The sequence below is a fragment of the Miscanthus floridulus genome, chromosome 8 (assembly GCF_019320115.1).
Source record: "Miscanthus floridulus cultivar M001 chromosome 8, ASM1932011v1, whole genome shotgun sequence".
Lineage (NCBI taxonomy): Eukaryota > Viridiplantae > Streptophyta > Magnoliopsida > Poales > Poaceae > Miscanthus > Miscanthus floridulus.
In genome coordinates this window covers 12,073,768-12,087,683 of record NC_089587.1, presented here as the reverse complement: position 1 = coordinate 12,087,683, position 13,916 = coordinate 12,073,768, and the positions used below count along the sequence as shown (strand labels likewise).

General features: G+C 48.4%; 1 pseudogene; it reads left to right on the top strand.

Annotated features, from left to right (window-relative positions):
• Positions 1 to 13,916, top strand: part of LOC136475727 (receptor-like protein 2) — a 54,543-nt pseudogene that overhangs the window by 684 nt on the left and 39,943 nt on the right.

Here is a 13,916-nt window from a genome sequence, read left to right as displayed (position 1 = left end):
GGACTAAACTCTGGAGCTTTGCTAGTGCACTGCGGTGCTGCCGGCCTGCTAGTTGTGCGTCAAGGCCTGCTACTTTCCTGCGCGTGCATGCATGCACGTGGTCCACGGCCCGCTAGCGGTAGCCCAGAAATCCACCGGAGTAGCTTAGGCCATTCTTTTCATTTCTTTTATTCTTTGCAATCTCTCTGTTCTGCTGTTCTGTTCCTTTGCATTAGTTATTTACATTACTATTGCCTGTGTATTATGTATGTTCAGATGAGTTGCACATTTAATGTGGTTATTTGCATTGATCTTCCCGATTTGAATTATCGATTCCCGCCCGTTATCGACACGTTCCCGATCGAATAGTTTCGTTTTCGACATCCCGTATATCCGATTTTGTTTTTCCGACCAGCGTTTCCGCTCCCGTTCCCGTTTCCGAGAAAAAAATACAGTAACAAAAATGGTTAGGGTGTTTTCCCGACCGCTTTCATCCCTAACGACCGTAACCCCAACGGCAGCGAGCTCACGCTCGAGGCGAGCCCTAGACTCGATTTACCCCCTTTCCCTTCTTTTCTTCCTACTCGTAGTACCAAATCTCTCGACCAGAACATTTCCGATGTCAGAATAATCTACTGCTTTCTTGGGTAAACACATAGCAAGGGAAGGCGGCGTTGAAAAGACCTTCTGTTGTGGTACTGTAGCCGCTACAGAGGCAGACGCCGAATAGCTCACCTGCCGCACTGTAGCCACATGCAGAGACAGACGCAGAAGTGAGTCCTACTGTGTTATCTAGTTACTGTTGCAGCATGTGCGCTGTACTAGGACTAGATGGATAGAGTTGTATAAATAGACAGCCATGACAACTCAGTAAAGAGAGTTCAGATTTGCCATCTACCATATAGGGCTTCGGCCAACGCTGGTGTATTGTACTGTGTGTGTATGCTCTATTCTCCCTCTTCTTCAACCTCTAGCCATAGTGTGTGGGGACGGACAACGCTCGTTCATGGTCGGCTTAGCTAGTGGGTGCTCGACAACACTAGCGGGTGCTCGGCAAGACTGGTGAGTGGTTCACTCATCTGAGCCGGTGATCCTGTGGGCTAACAAGTGGTATTAGAGCAGTACAAGCGTCGTCGCCAGGCTAACCGTCGGCAATGACGGGCGGTTCGAAAATAGGCGACAGCAGTGGCACTGCTGTGGCTGCCCAGCCATGACCAGAGGTCATTATTCGCACGGTGCGGGAGGTCAGCAGCATCAGTTGGCCGACGCTGACTCGCACCAACTATAGAGAGTGGTCGGTGACCATGAAGGTCAAACTCAGAGCCCGACGGCTCTGGAATGCTGTTGACAAGGGCACCGACAATGAGGAAGATGACATGTCAGCGTTGGAGTCTATCCTCGCTACTGTACAAGTGGAGTATAGGGAGTCGTTGGGGACGAAGAGCTCTGCTAAGGAGGCGTGGGAGGCTATTGCGGCGATGCTACGTCGGTCCCGACCGCGCAAAGAAGGCGACAGCCCAGTTTCTGAAGTAGGAGTACGCCAACCTCAAGTTTAAGGACAGTGAAACGGTGGATGACTTCTCCCTCCACCTGCAGATGCTCATCAGTAAGCTAAAGAGTCATAGCGTCACCATCGACGAAGAGGAGACGGTCTCCAAGTACCTCCACTCCGTATCGGCAAAGTACATCCAGATCGCTCTCTCCATAGAGACGATGCTGGACTTGTCCACCCTCACCATTGAGGATGTGACAGGCCGTCTACGGGCGGTGGACGAGCGCCTAGAGCAAGCGATAGCAACGAAGGGCAGCAGCAAACTGCTACTGACGGAAGAGGAGTGGGCTGCTCGGAGGAACTCCGGGAAGGCAGCCTCCTCCAGCCACGGTGGCGATGGCAAGCGCCGCGGCAAGGCTTCTTCGGAGAAGAAGAAACAGGTCGACCCCAACGCCTGTCGGTGCTGCGGGAAGATGGGCCATTGGGCACAGGAGTGCCTAAATCGTAAGCAGGAGAAGAAGACTGAGGCTCATCTAGCGTAAGCTGATGATGATGATGAGGCCACTATCCTTATGGCGATGTTCTGTGCACTGCCGACGGTGGAAGGGCCTGGGAAAGCCCTGAAGGCTGTCAACCTCGACGAACCATGCGCCTAAGTCCACCTCGGACGTGTGGGCGCCGACCAGGAGCAATGGTGGTATCTGGACTCTAGTGCCAGCAACCACATGACGGGCTCCAAGGCATCCTTCTCTGAGCTCGATGACGATGTTACCGATACGGTGAAGTTTGGTGATGGCTCAAGGGTGGCAATCCAAGGGCGTGACACCATCATCTTCAGGTGCTAGAACGGGGAGCACCATGTGCTAATGGATGTATATTACATCCTGCAGCTACGTTCCAGCATCATCAATATTAGTCAGCTAGATAAGCGTGGTAGCGAGGTACTGATTAAGGATGGAGTCCTTAGGATCAAGGACTAGGAGCAACGACTTCTCACCAATGTGAAGAGGTCCCTAAACCATTTGTACCTGCTCAACCTGAAGATAGAGCAGCCGGTGTGCCTAGCGGCAAGGCACACCGAGGAACCGTGGATGTGGCATGCCCGGTTTAGACATCTCAGCTTCGACGCGCTTGGTTGGCTGGAGAAGATGGTCCGAGGGCTACCCCACATCAAGCACGGAGGCGAGCTGTGTGATAGCTGCCTAACTAGGAAGTAGAGGAGGCTACCATTCCCAAAGACGGCCAAGTATCGCGCGAAGGATGCTCTCGAGCTCATCCAAAGTGACCTCTATGGGCCAATCACACCAGCTACAAACGGTGGTCAGCGGTACTTCCTCCTACTCATGGATGATTGCAGTCGCTACATGTGGCTACAACTCCTGACGAGCAAGGACGAAGCAGTGGCAACGATCAAAAGGTTCAAGATGCGCACGGACGCCGAGAGCGGTAAGAAGCTCCGCGTGCTGAGGACTGATCGCGGTGGTGAATTCACTTCGGTGGAGTTCGCTGCATACTACGCGGATTAGGGTGTGGTGCGACACCACACCGCGCCATACTCACCACAACAGAATGGCGTGGTGGAGCGACGGAACCAGATGGTGGTCGGCATGTCCCGATCCATGATGAAGGCCAAAGACATGCCAGCAAGGTTCTAGGGGGAGGTGGTGACCACGACGGTGTTTATCCTCAACCACGCTCCGACCAAAGCCCTAACAGGCAAGATGCCGTTTGAAGCTTGGTATGGGCGCAAGCCGAGCGTGTCCTTCCTTCGAACATTCGGTTGCATCGGCCACATCAGGAAGACGAAGCCGAACCTCACCAAGCTAGAGGACAGGAGCACACCAATGGTGTTCCTAGGCTACACGAAGGGTACCAAGGCGTATCGGCTCTATGACCCACACGGAGACAAGGTGCTTGTCTCGTGTGACATCGTGTTCGACGAGAAGGCGGCTTGGGACTAGAGTAGTTCGAGCATGGGGGAAGCTAGCGGCTTTACCAGCACCTTCGTTGTTGAGCACTTGGTCATCCACGGTGGTGGAGACGCTGGGGAAGAGGTGTCGAGCACTCCTAAAGGGGTACTAAGCACTCCAGCGGCAGAGCCGAGCACTCCTGGGGTAGTGCCGAGCACTTTGGGAGGGATGCCGAGCACTTTAGGAGGAGTGCCGAGCACTCCTGGAGGGATACCGAACACGCCAGGAGTGGCGCTGGGAGGTTCTGAAGTGGTGGCGACCACTCTAGGATGGGTGCCGAGCACTCCCGTGGTGGATCCAAGAGGTCTTGCAGTGGTGCCGACCACTCCAAGACTGAGGCTAAGCACTTCTACAATGGTGCCGAGCACTACAGGAGTAGTGACGAGCTGTCTAGAAGTAGTGCTGAGCACTCCAAGTGTTGTGCCGAGCACTCCGGCGGAATAGGGAACTCCATCGACACCGATCGAGTTCACCTCACCTCCAAGTGACATCACTGAGTTCATGGATGCCTTCCACAAAGGTGAGGAGGTGCGGTTTTGCAGGCTAGGTGACATCGTTGGTGGTACAGGACCCTTAGGACTGGCTGGACGGCTGCTCAATGACGTAGAGCTGCTGCTCGTTAGTGCAGAGGAACCACCCACATTCACGTTGGCCGAGCAGAACGAAAACTGGGGACAGGCGATGCTAGACAAGATGAAGGTGATCGAGGAAAATGAGAAATGGCAGCTCGTCGATCCACCTCTAGGATGCCGTCCGATCAGCCTGAAGTGGGTGTACAATGTCAAGCAGGACGAACTTGGCGCCATTGTCAAGCACAAGGCGTGCCTCATCGCCCGAGGAGCATGAGGGCATAGACTTTGAGGAGGTCTTTGCGCCAGTAGCGTGCATGGAGTCAGTCCATTTGCTACTAGCCTTGGCAGCAGCAAAGAACTGGCACATCCATCACTTGGACATTAAATCGGCCTTCCTCATCGGCGAGCTAGCAGAGATGGTCTTTGTCAAGCAACCTCCAAGTTTTGTTGTCAAGGGAGAGGAGCACAGGGTGATCCGATTGCGCAAGGTGCTCTATGGACTGCGGTAGGCCCCACGAGCATGGAACGCTAAGCTTCACGCCACGCTGGGCGAGCTTGGGTTTCAACGGTGCGCAACCAAGCACGCGCTCTACACGCAGTGATGGGGAAGGAGGAGCTCGTCGTCAGCATGCATGTGGACGACTTGATCATCATCGGTGCGCGCATGGAGGACATCAACGGCTTCAAGCACAAGATGGTGGCTCATTTTTAAATGAGCAATCTCAGCGTACTCTCCTACTACCTCAGCATCGAGGTGAGACAAGGGAAGGAGGAACTCATGCTTGGTCAGAGCGCGTATGCCTCCAAGCTATTGGAGCGGAGCGGCATGGCTGAGTGCAAGCTATGTGTGACTCTGATGGAGGAGCGGCTGAAGCTGATGAAGGCCAGCACCACGACAAAGGTGGATGCAACACTCTACCGGAGCATCATCGGCGGTCTACGCTACCTAGTTCACACGAGGCCAGACATTGCGTTTGCTATGGGCTATGTCAGTCGCTTCTTGGAGGATCCTAGAGAGGATCACTAGGCTATGGTGAAGTGGCTACTACGCTACGTCAAGGGGACGGTGGATCATGGGATCATCTTCCCAAAGACCGGTAGGAGTAGGCTGCAGCTCACTATGTTCAGCGATGTAGACATGGCGGGGGACATCGACGGATGACGGAGCACCTCTGGCATGCTCGTCTTCCTCGAGTCGACCCCAATTTCATGGCTATCGCTGAAACTAAAGGTGGTGGCGCTATCTATGTGTGAGGCAGAGTACATAGCCATGGCCACAGCGACGTGCCAAGTTGTGTGGCTACACCGGCTGCTGGGCGAGCTGACCGGCGTGGAAGCTCACCCACCAGCACTGATGGTGGACAACCAGCCCGCCATCGCCCTCACGAAGAATCTGGTTCTGCACGACCGAAGCTAACACATCGATGTGAAGTTCCACTTCCTCAGGGACTGTGTCGATGGAGGGTAGATCGTCATCGAGTTCATCGAAACTGGTTGGCAACTCACAGACATCCTCACCAAACCGCTCGGACGTCTTTGACTCATGAAGCTGAAGGAGATGATCGACATGGAGGGGGTATAAGGGATAGCAGTAGGATTAGGGGAAGAATTGTTAGAATAATCTACTGTTTCCTTATGTGAACACACAGCAAAGGAAGGTAGCGCCAAAAAGGCCCCCTGCTATGGTACTATAGCCACTGTAGAGGCAGACACCGAATGGCTCACCTGCCACACTATAGCCACATGCAGGGATAGGCGCAGAAGTTAGTCCTACTATGTTATTTAATTACTGTTGCAGCATGTGTGCTGTACTAGTACTAGATGGATAGAGTTGTATAAATAGACAGCCACGACAACTCAGTAAAGAGAGTTTAGATTTGCCATCTACCATACAGGGCTTCAGCCAATGCTGGTGTCTTGTACTGTGTGTATGCTCTGTTCTCCCTCTTCTTCAACCTCTAGCCATAGTGTGTGGGGACGGACAATGCTCATTCGTGGTTGGCTTAGCTAGTGGGTGCTCGGCAACACTGGTGAGTGATTCACTCATCTGAGCCGGTGATCCTATGGGCTAACATCCGAATCATCTAGATTTGAGTTTCCTACTACTATAATCCACCATGGCTAGCTTTGAGGACACTTCTCACCCAATTTTTTCCCACAAAAATGGCCTACATGGAAGCCAGAGGAGATATCGTGAATCCATGGCAGGAACCTTGCAACTGAGTCACTCTAGCTCTCGACGAACAGAGGTAGAAGATGAACCAAAAGATAGACTAACTTGTTGGCGATGAACGTCCGTATCTTGTCTTCTATTAATCAAAGCATGACTCGGAACAAGTTGTGCTGAAACATTACATTGGCTAATATAACCCACAGCCTTAGCTCATGCAAAAGCCCTAAACTCTACGTGCACGACAGACGCGCATGATCCGCATGAACTGCTCAGTCCTCTCTTGTGCTCACTCCTCCACTGCTTGCCTTCAACACTAGCTGCTAGCTCCTAAAGACTAGGCCACCACCTTAAGTCCTTGACTTAGCTAACAAACTAAAAATAGAATGCATGCATCCACATGCACAAGACCAGGTAGAGAACGTACTCTTGGCTGGACTGACTCTATGCATGCGTCCACATGTTGCCCACACGATAAACTCGACTCGCTCCATGGATTCCAACGCGAGCTTGAACACGCATGACATCAACGACCTAGCCTAACACACGCCATGCACAAACATGACGTGGTTTATTTTAACACCTTTGAGGACACTTCTCACCGAATCTTTTCCTTGCAAAAAAAATAGCATATAGGGAGTGAGCGGATCATGACGTGCATGCAGATGTCTGCACACAGCTAGCCCCCCTCCACTGATTTTTCCTGTCCTGTCGCAACGACTGTGTGTTTGGAGGACTCGTCTCGCACTCGTAGCTCACCCTATCCACCTCGATTCGAGGCCACTCACCCTACCCCGCACTCGCACCCTATCCCCATTGTGCCCTGTCTATCAGCCCTTAGCTCACCACACCCCGTTCCCTAGTGTTCGCATCATGCCACTATCACTCCCCATGCCTCCTTACTCTCCAAACAACATAAAACACTTGAATGCAACATATGTATGCAATAGATAAAACATCTAGAACATACACTTGCGACATATGTGTGAAACATATGCAACATCTAGAAAAATATTGCAACTTGCAACATGAAAACACTTACTGCAACATAAGACTGAAACAACTGAAACATTTGGAACATATTGTTGCAACATATGTGTGAAACATATGCAATATCTAGATGAGAACGCTTGCAACATACGTCTGAAACAGATGAAGCATTTTGAACAAACCTCTGAAACACTTGCAACATATGTGTTGGGTTCATAAACCCGAGGTCCCTCGTGGACCCGTTTCCCAACAAAGACTCAGCCCAAGCAGACAGCGAGCAACTCATGGGCTGGCCCAAGTATCCGGACAACGGGTGACGTAGACTAGGCCCGATCTTCCAAAAGGTATGATAGCGTCGATTAGTGGAGACTCGACGTTCATGATCTAGGCTTCGAACCAAGACTGATTTGGACCCCCACAACCGTTACACCACCGCTCCATTGATTATCAACCACGCGAACGCGATTGACCTCGCCGAGAAGGCTTTCCTGCAAGCGAATCGAGAACACAAGCAAGAACAAGATAAACACAATCTGAAATTGCAAATAAATATGAGGCTTATAATAACGAGAAGGAGTTCAAGTCTTTATTCAAAAGGACTAATTGCCACAGGCGAACAAGATCAAGAACTGGGGCCCTGGTTCACAGCAAGCGGCCTTGGCGGCGACAATTGCAGCAAAACAACGTCTGTTTCACGAGGAAATCAAGAACTAAACAAAACCCAAACCCTAAGGAGAGCAACGGCTGGTATTTATAGAGTCTTGGGTGTCACCCCCCTGGACGCGCCCCCTAATGGGCCCAAACACGATACACGGTACAACGGACCAAAAGAGGGTGTCGTAGCACCCTGATAGATTCTGGATGCTGACTTGTTTCGACGATTCCCATTGATTCCGAAGGTCTTTTGACATAAAACCACTTGGATTGGCTTCCTTATCAAATTAGCTTTCCAACCATATGTGGATCGTCAAAAACGGAGTCCGGATGCGTCCTAGGTGACCAGTTTAAGGCAGACTAGTCCTAGAGCCTGAGCTAGCCTCGAACTTGAGTTGGACTAGGCTTCCACCATGAAAAAGATGAATTGGACGCCCATGCTGGACCTCCTTCTCTCCTTGGCTTGTATGCGATGAAGTAGTGATGCCCTCATCATCCTCCCTTTCTTAAATTAAAGTCGTCCTCGACTGAAGTAGATCGTCTCCTCCATTGGATGACAACAACGATGGTTCCGGAAGAAGACGTTCATCTTGGCGCCCCATCCTTCACAAAGGCAGCTACCATGGTGGCTTCCCTATTGGGAATTCATCCTCCTTCTCCTGCAAAAGGTTTGTACCAACAAAAGGCATATCACTAGGAGTAGGACCAAGTGGACATATAGGTGATGTATAAGTTAGAGCATAACATGGTTCATCATGAACAACAAGAACAGATTTTAGAGCAAATAAAACTTCTTTCATGTTACTTGAAGGTTCATTTAATGGTTTGGTAGAGTCGTTATCAAGGTCTTTCTTTTTCTTGTCAGTAAGTTCCTTTTCATATTGCACAATTTCAGCAGGTGTTAAAGGAAGTAAAGCAATGGTCTTTCCTTTAAACATAAAAGTATATCTATTTTGCCTACCATGATGTAGAGCATTATTATCATATTGCCAAGGGCGGCCTAACAAAAGTGAACAAGATTGCATAGGCACGACATCAAAATCAGCATAATCATGGTATGACCCGATAGAAAAATGCACACGAGCAGATTATGTTACCTTTGCCTTACCACTATTGTTGAACCACTGAACATGATATGAATGTGGAAGAGCATGTGTAGATAAACCAAGAGTCTTGACAAGCTCATAACTTACCAAGTTATTGCTGCTCCCTCCATCAATTATAGCATGAACACGGAAATTATTGACAATGAGGAACATTTGAAACAAATTATGGCGTTGTAGCTTGTCTACTGGCTCAACTTGTGTACTTAAAATACGCTGAACAAGGATTGATTTGTAGTCTGCAGTGCATGCCACACTATCAATTACCTCATCAGGATCGTCAGCACTATCCGCAAATTTATCTGCATAAAGATCAGTTGCAAGTACAAATTCATTCTCTTCATCACTAGCACTAGAATACCCACCATCATCAGTAGCAATATATGCGCGTTTGCTAGGGCATTCTTTAGCAATATGTCCCATGCCCTTGCAGCGGTGGCACATAACTTTAGAAGAACTGCTAGAGGAAGGTGTAGCAGATCCACTGGAAGAAGGTGTGATAGGAGAACTCTTCTTTACAGGCATTGGTGGTGTCTACATATTAAAAAATTTACTCACCTCGGTTGGACGTGAAGGAATGGATGGAGTCACAAATGGAGTCATGGATCACCTAGGTTGTCGTCCCTGTACTTCCCTTTCAGCTTTAATAGCATAATGATATAATTGAGAAAACCTAGTCCATTCTTTATAGTCAAGAACATCCTGTATTTCACGACGCAAACCTCCAAAAAATCTAGAACACTTATCCATATCATCCTCTTGTATGTTACTACGTGCTATACCAATTAAAAGATCCTAATAATATTCCTCAATAGTTTTACTACCTTGATTTAAACGTTGCAGTTTTAATCGCAGATCATGCTGATAGTATGGAGGAACAAATCTCGATTTTATTCATCGTTTAAGTACAGTCTAGGTTTGAGGTATTTGAGCATTAGCATTAGCATTATTGTAAATATCATTCCACCAGAAAAGAGCAAAACTAGTAAACTCACTAGTAGCAAGTCTAACTCTATATTCTTTAGGTACTTGATGGGAGCTAAATTTTTTATCTACAGCCATCTCTCAATCTAAATATGCTTCAGGATCAGCAGAACCAAAAAAAGGAGGTATCTTAAACTTGGTTTTAGAGAAAGGATCATTATTACCTTGGTTGTTACCTCCCATACCACGTCAGTTAAAGTTCAACCGATTACAGTTACGTACATCCTTAGCACGTCGTTGAGCTTCGGCTTCAGCCTCTACGTCGCCATCGTCCTCCTTAGAGAGATCACCCTCATCATCTTCAGGACGCGGTTCAGGATGTCGTTGTTCAACATCTTCAATCCTCTTAGCCAAGTTGGTGATTTATTGAAGGATCTCATTGAACTTGTCATTAAGAACGACACGAAGCTCATTCTTAGAAACACATTCATTAAAATCTATAGGTGTTTCCTCGTTTCTTTGGCCGCTGCCTCTGGCTTTTCTTGACATGGTTAGTAGAAAAGAAAAGACAACACAAATAGTATTATCCCTACCAACTACTTAGGTTGTGGACAAGAAAAAATAAGGCACTCAACTCTCAAGCACCTTACCATGGTCTTACAAGTGTTCTTACCAAAGCAACAGGCGGTGCAATCGGTCGATAACTGTGATACCATTGTAGCTTGAGTGTAACAGTTGTAAGGCGAACCTGTACTTGGTTAGAAGAAAGTGGAGCTTGGACAGGCACAATATAGTAGCAAGGAATAGCAAAATTCGCAACTGAATAACAAAGCTAAATAAGTATCCCAAGTACTTGTCTTAGTTGCTGGCCTACTCACGTTCTAAGTACCAGATGTATCAAGTGATGTGAATAGCAAGAATATGACTAGGAACAAGGCAGAAATCAGCACACGCAAACACAACTCAAATGGCGCTCTCTATGTGCTCCTCTAGATATTGTTCCACTTTTGCCCCTCTTTTTCCTCTATTTTTTTGCTGTCGTTGTTTTTTTGGGATTCTTTGACTTTTCTTTTTATTTTCTTGATATTTTTTCTTCACTTAGGAGCACAAAAGAAGTAACCACAGAAAATATGAGCTTAAACAAGTGAAAGACGTGGCCTATGAAATTTTCAGAAAACATGCTCGAAATCGACAAAGACCTTGTGACCACGAAAAGAGGATCTTGTGACCACTTTTTGACCAAAATAAAAATCTCCGACCCCAAGAAGGAGGGGGGTGGAGGGATCTAAAATTTTTTTCTGATCGATTTTGATATATGGAACGTCGAAATCCGAGTTCGTATGCGAAAACTAGACCAGTTTTAAGAACGGACTCTGAATTAGAGGACAAAACAGGAACAATGTGCGCAAAATTGGTCACGATAGCTAGGATTTGATGGAAACATTGAAGATAAGTGTAACAAATAAGATGGCGTGGACTAGGGTTTGATGAATACAAAGGAAACTCAATAAGACTTGGAGATGTTCACGAATTATGATGAAAAACAAAGGGGAAAACACAAACTGAAGTAAAAACGATCTAAAACCAGCAACAAGAACTTGACCTAGGGCACAAACTCAACAACGCGAAACAAAGACGAAATTGCATGGCACAATGAGGCTATAGGACAGGAAATATGTGATGATGTATATATTTTTTTTAGCTTTTTGAGGACTATAGGTAATACAAAAACAGTAACAATCTAAAGGGAAAACAAAGTTATACCTAACAGGCAACAAGGTCTTTGATACCACTTGATGTAGACTAGGCCCGATCTTCCGAAAGGTATGATATTGTCGATTGGTGGAGACTTGACGTTCATGATCTAGGCTTCGAACCAAGACTGATTCGGACCCCCGCAACCGTTACACCACCGCTCCATTGGTTATCAACCACGCGAACGCGATTGACCTCGCCGAGAAGGCTTTCTTGCAAGCGAATCGAGAACACAAGCAAGAACGAGATGAACGCAATCTGAAATTGCAAATAAATATGAGGCTTATAATAATGAGAAGGAGTTCAAGTCTTTATTTGAAAGGACTAATTGCCACAGGCGAACAAGATCAAGAACTGGGGCCCTGGTTCACAGCAAGCGGCCTTGGCGGTGACAGTTGCAGCAAAATGATGTCTGTTTCCTAAGGAAATCAAGAACTAAACAAAACCCAAACCCTAAGGAGAGCGATGGCTGGTATTTATAGAGTCTTGGGCGTCACCCCCTGGACACGCCTCCTAATGGGCCCAAACACGAAACACAGTCCAACGGACCAAAAGAGGGTGTCGTAGCACCCTGATAGATTCTGGACGCTGACCTGTTTCAATGATTCCTATTGATTTCGAAGATCTTTTGATGTGAAACCACTTGGATTGGCTTCCTTATCAAATTAGCTTTCCAACCATATGTGGATCGTCGAAAACGGAGTCCAGATGCGTCCTAGGTGACCAGTTTAAGCCAGACTGGTCCTGGAGCCCGAGCTGGACTCGAACTTGAGTTGGACTAGGCTTCCACCATGAAAAAGATGAATTGGACGCCCATGCTAGACCTCCTCCTCTCCTTGGCTTGTATGCGATGAAGTAGTGATGTCCTCATCAATGGGCCAGAAGGGCGATCTAATCACCGACCGAAAGGTCTAGCCGAGGAGGAGCGACACCCGTTTTTGACTCCAGCCACCTCTTCGACTGGAGCGCTCGCTTCGACTCTAGTCGCCTCTAGATGGCCTCTCCAACCAGAAGGCCTGGCCAGAGCACTACTTCCGACTATGACCCCGCATCTCCAACCAGGGTACATAGAAGCCCAACTCACCGTTCTTCTCCGACTGGTGCAAACCAGAGCCGACTGGGACCAACCGACCGAGGACGCCCGCTCGGAAAGGACCAGGGACGAACGGAGAAAGCAAGGCAAGGCGCTCAAGTCAAACCATGATACTAGGGACCGTACCCTATACACCTATAGGAATAGTACTCTACAACCACCTTGACACAAATAGTATTGTAGACGCCAACATTTTCCTCTATAGTATTATGGGCGCCATTAACTCCCATATGGTAAGGCCCTCCACATGCCTCTGGACATCGATAGTGCTGTGGGCGCCGAGATTTACCATACCGAGTGAACATGGTGAAAACTCATCACATGCCTCTAGGCATCAATAGTATATGTAGGTACCGACATCTGCCATACTCGAACAAAGATGACATAACCTCCCACGTGCATCTGACATCCAATGGTATTGTGGGCGCCTACCATCATCCTGTACCCATCGGTGTGGGCACAAGACTTAGAAGCATACGAAACTCTCTCTCACACACACACACACACTTGTAAGGCCATCCCCTTCATCTATAAAAGGGGATGTGCTCTCTCCCAACGGGGGAGTGATTCCAAATTCATTAGATCGATCAAGTTCACTAGCTCACAACCACAGAACCATCAGGTTCAGACCTCAAGCACATGCTTGAACACTTAGCTCATAGCGAAGCTCCTATCGCTCTCGGCCCTTCCGACTGAAGCCGATCGGACCTCTTGTACACCCCATCTTTCTCCTTCTTGTTTGTAACCCCACTACAAACTTTGAGCACCTAGGCTTAGGAATAAAGTCACCGACCGACCCAGACTGGATGTAGGGCATGTTGCCTAAACCAGTATAAACCCTTTGTCATTGAGTGCTAGGCCACCTCCGATCACAACGTATGGCAAAACTATAAATATTTACTTGTTGGTCACTTTCTGCACCGACAGTTGACGCCGTCCGTGGGAAAGACGTTGTACGTTCAACACTTTTTGGTCATTGGATGGCCTAGTTTTCTGCCACCCTCGCCGTGGCGGGCTCAGGTGATATGATTCGCTTTGGCTCACTGGAGTTTCCTTCATTCTCACCTGTTGGGATGTGGGTCCCACCCATCTTTGAGCCATCCTAGGCCTTCCACTTCGGAAGCCTGGACTTCGTCGTTGATCGGCTCAGCATACTACACCTCCGCGAGGAAGCACTCATTCCGGCCTCATTGGAGGGGCGCCCTCCATCGACT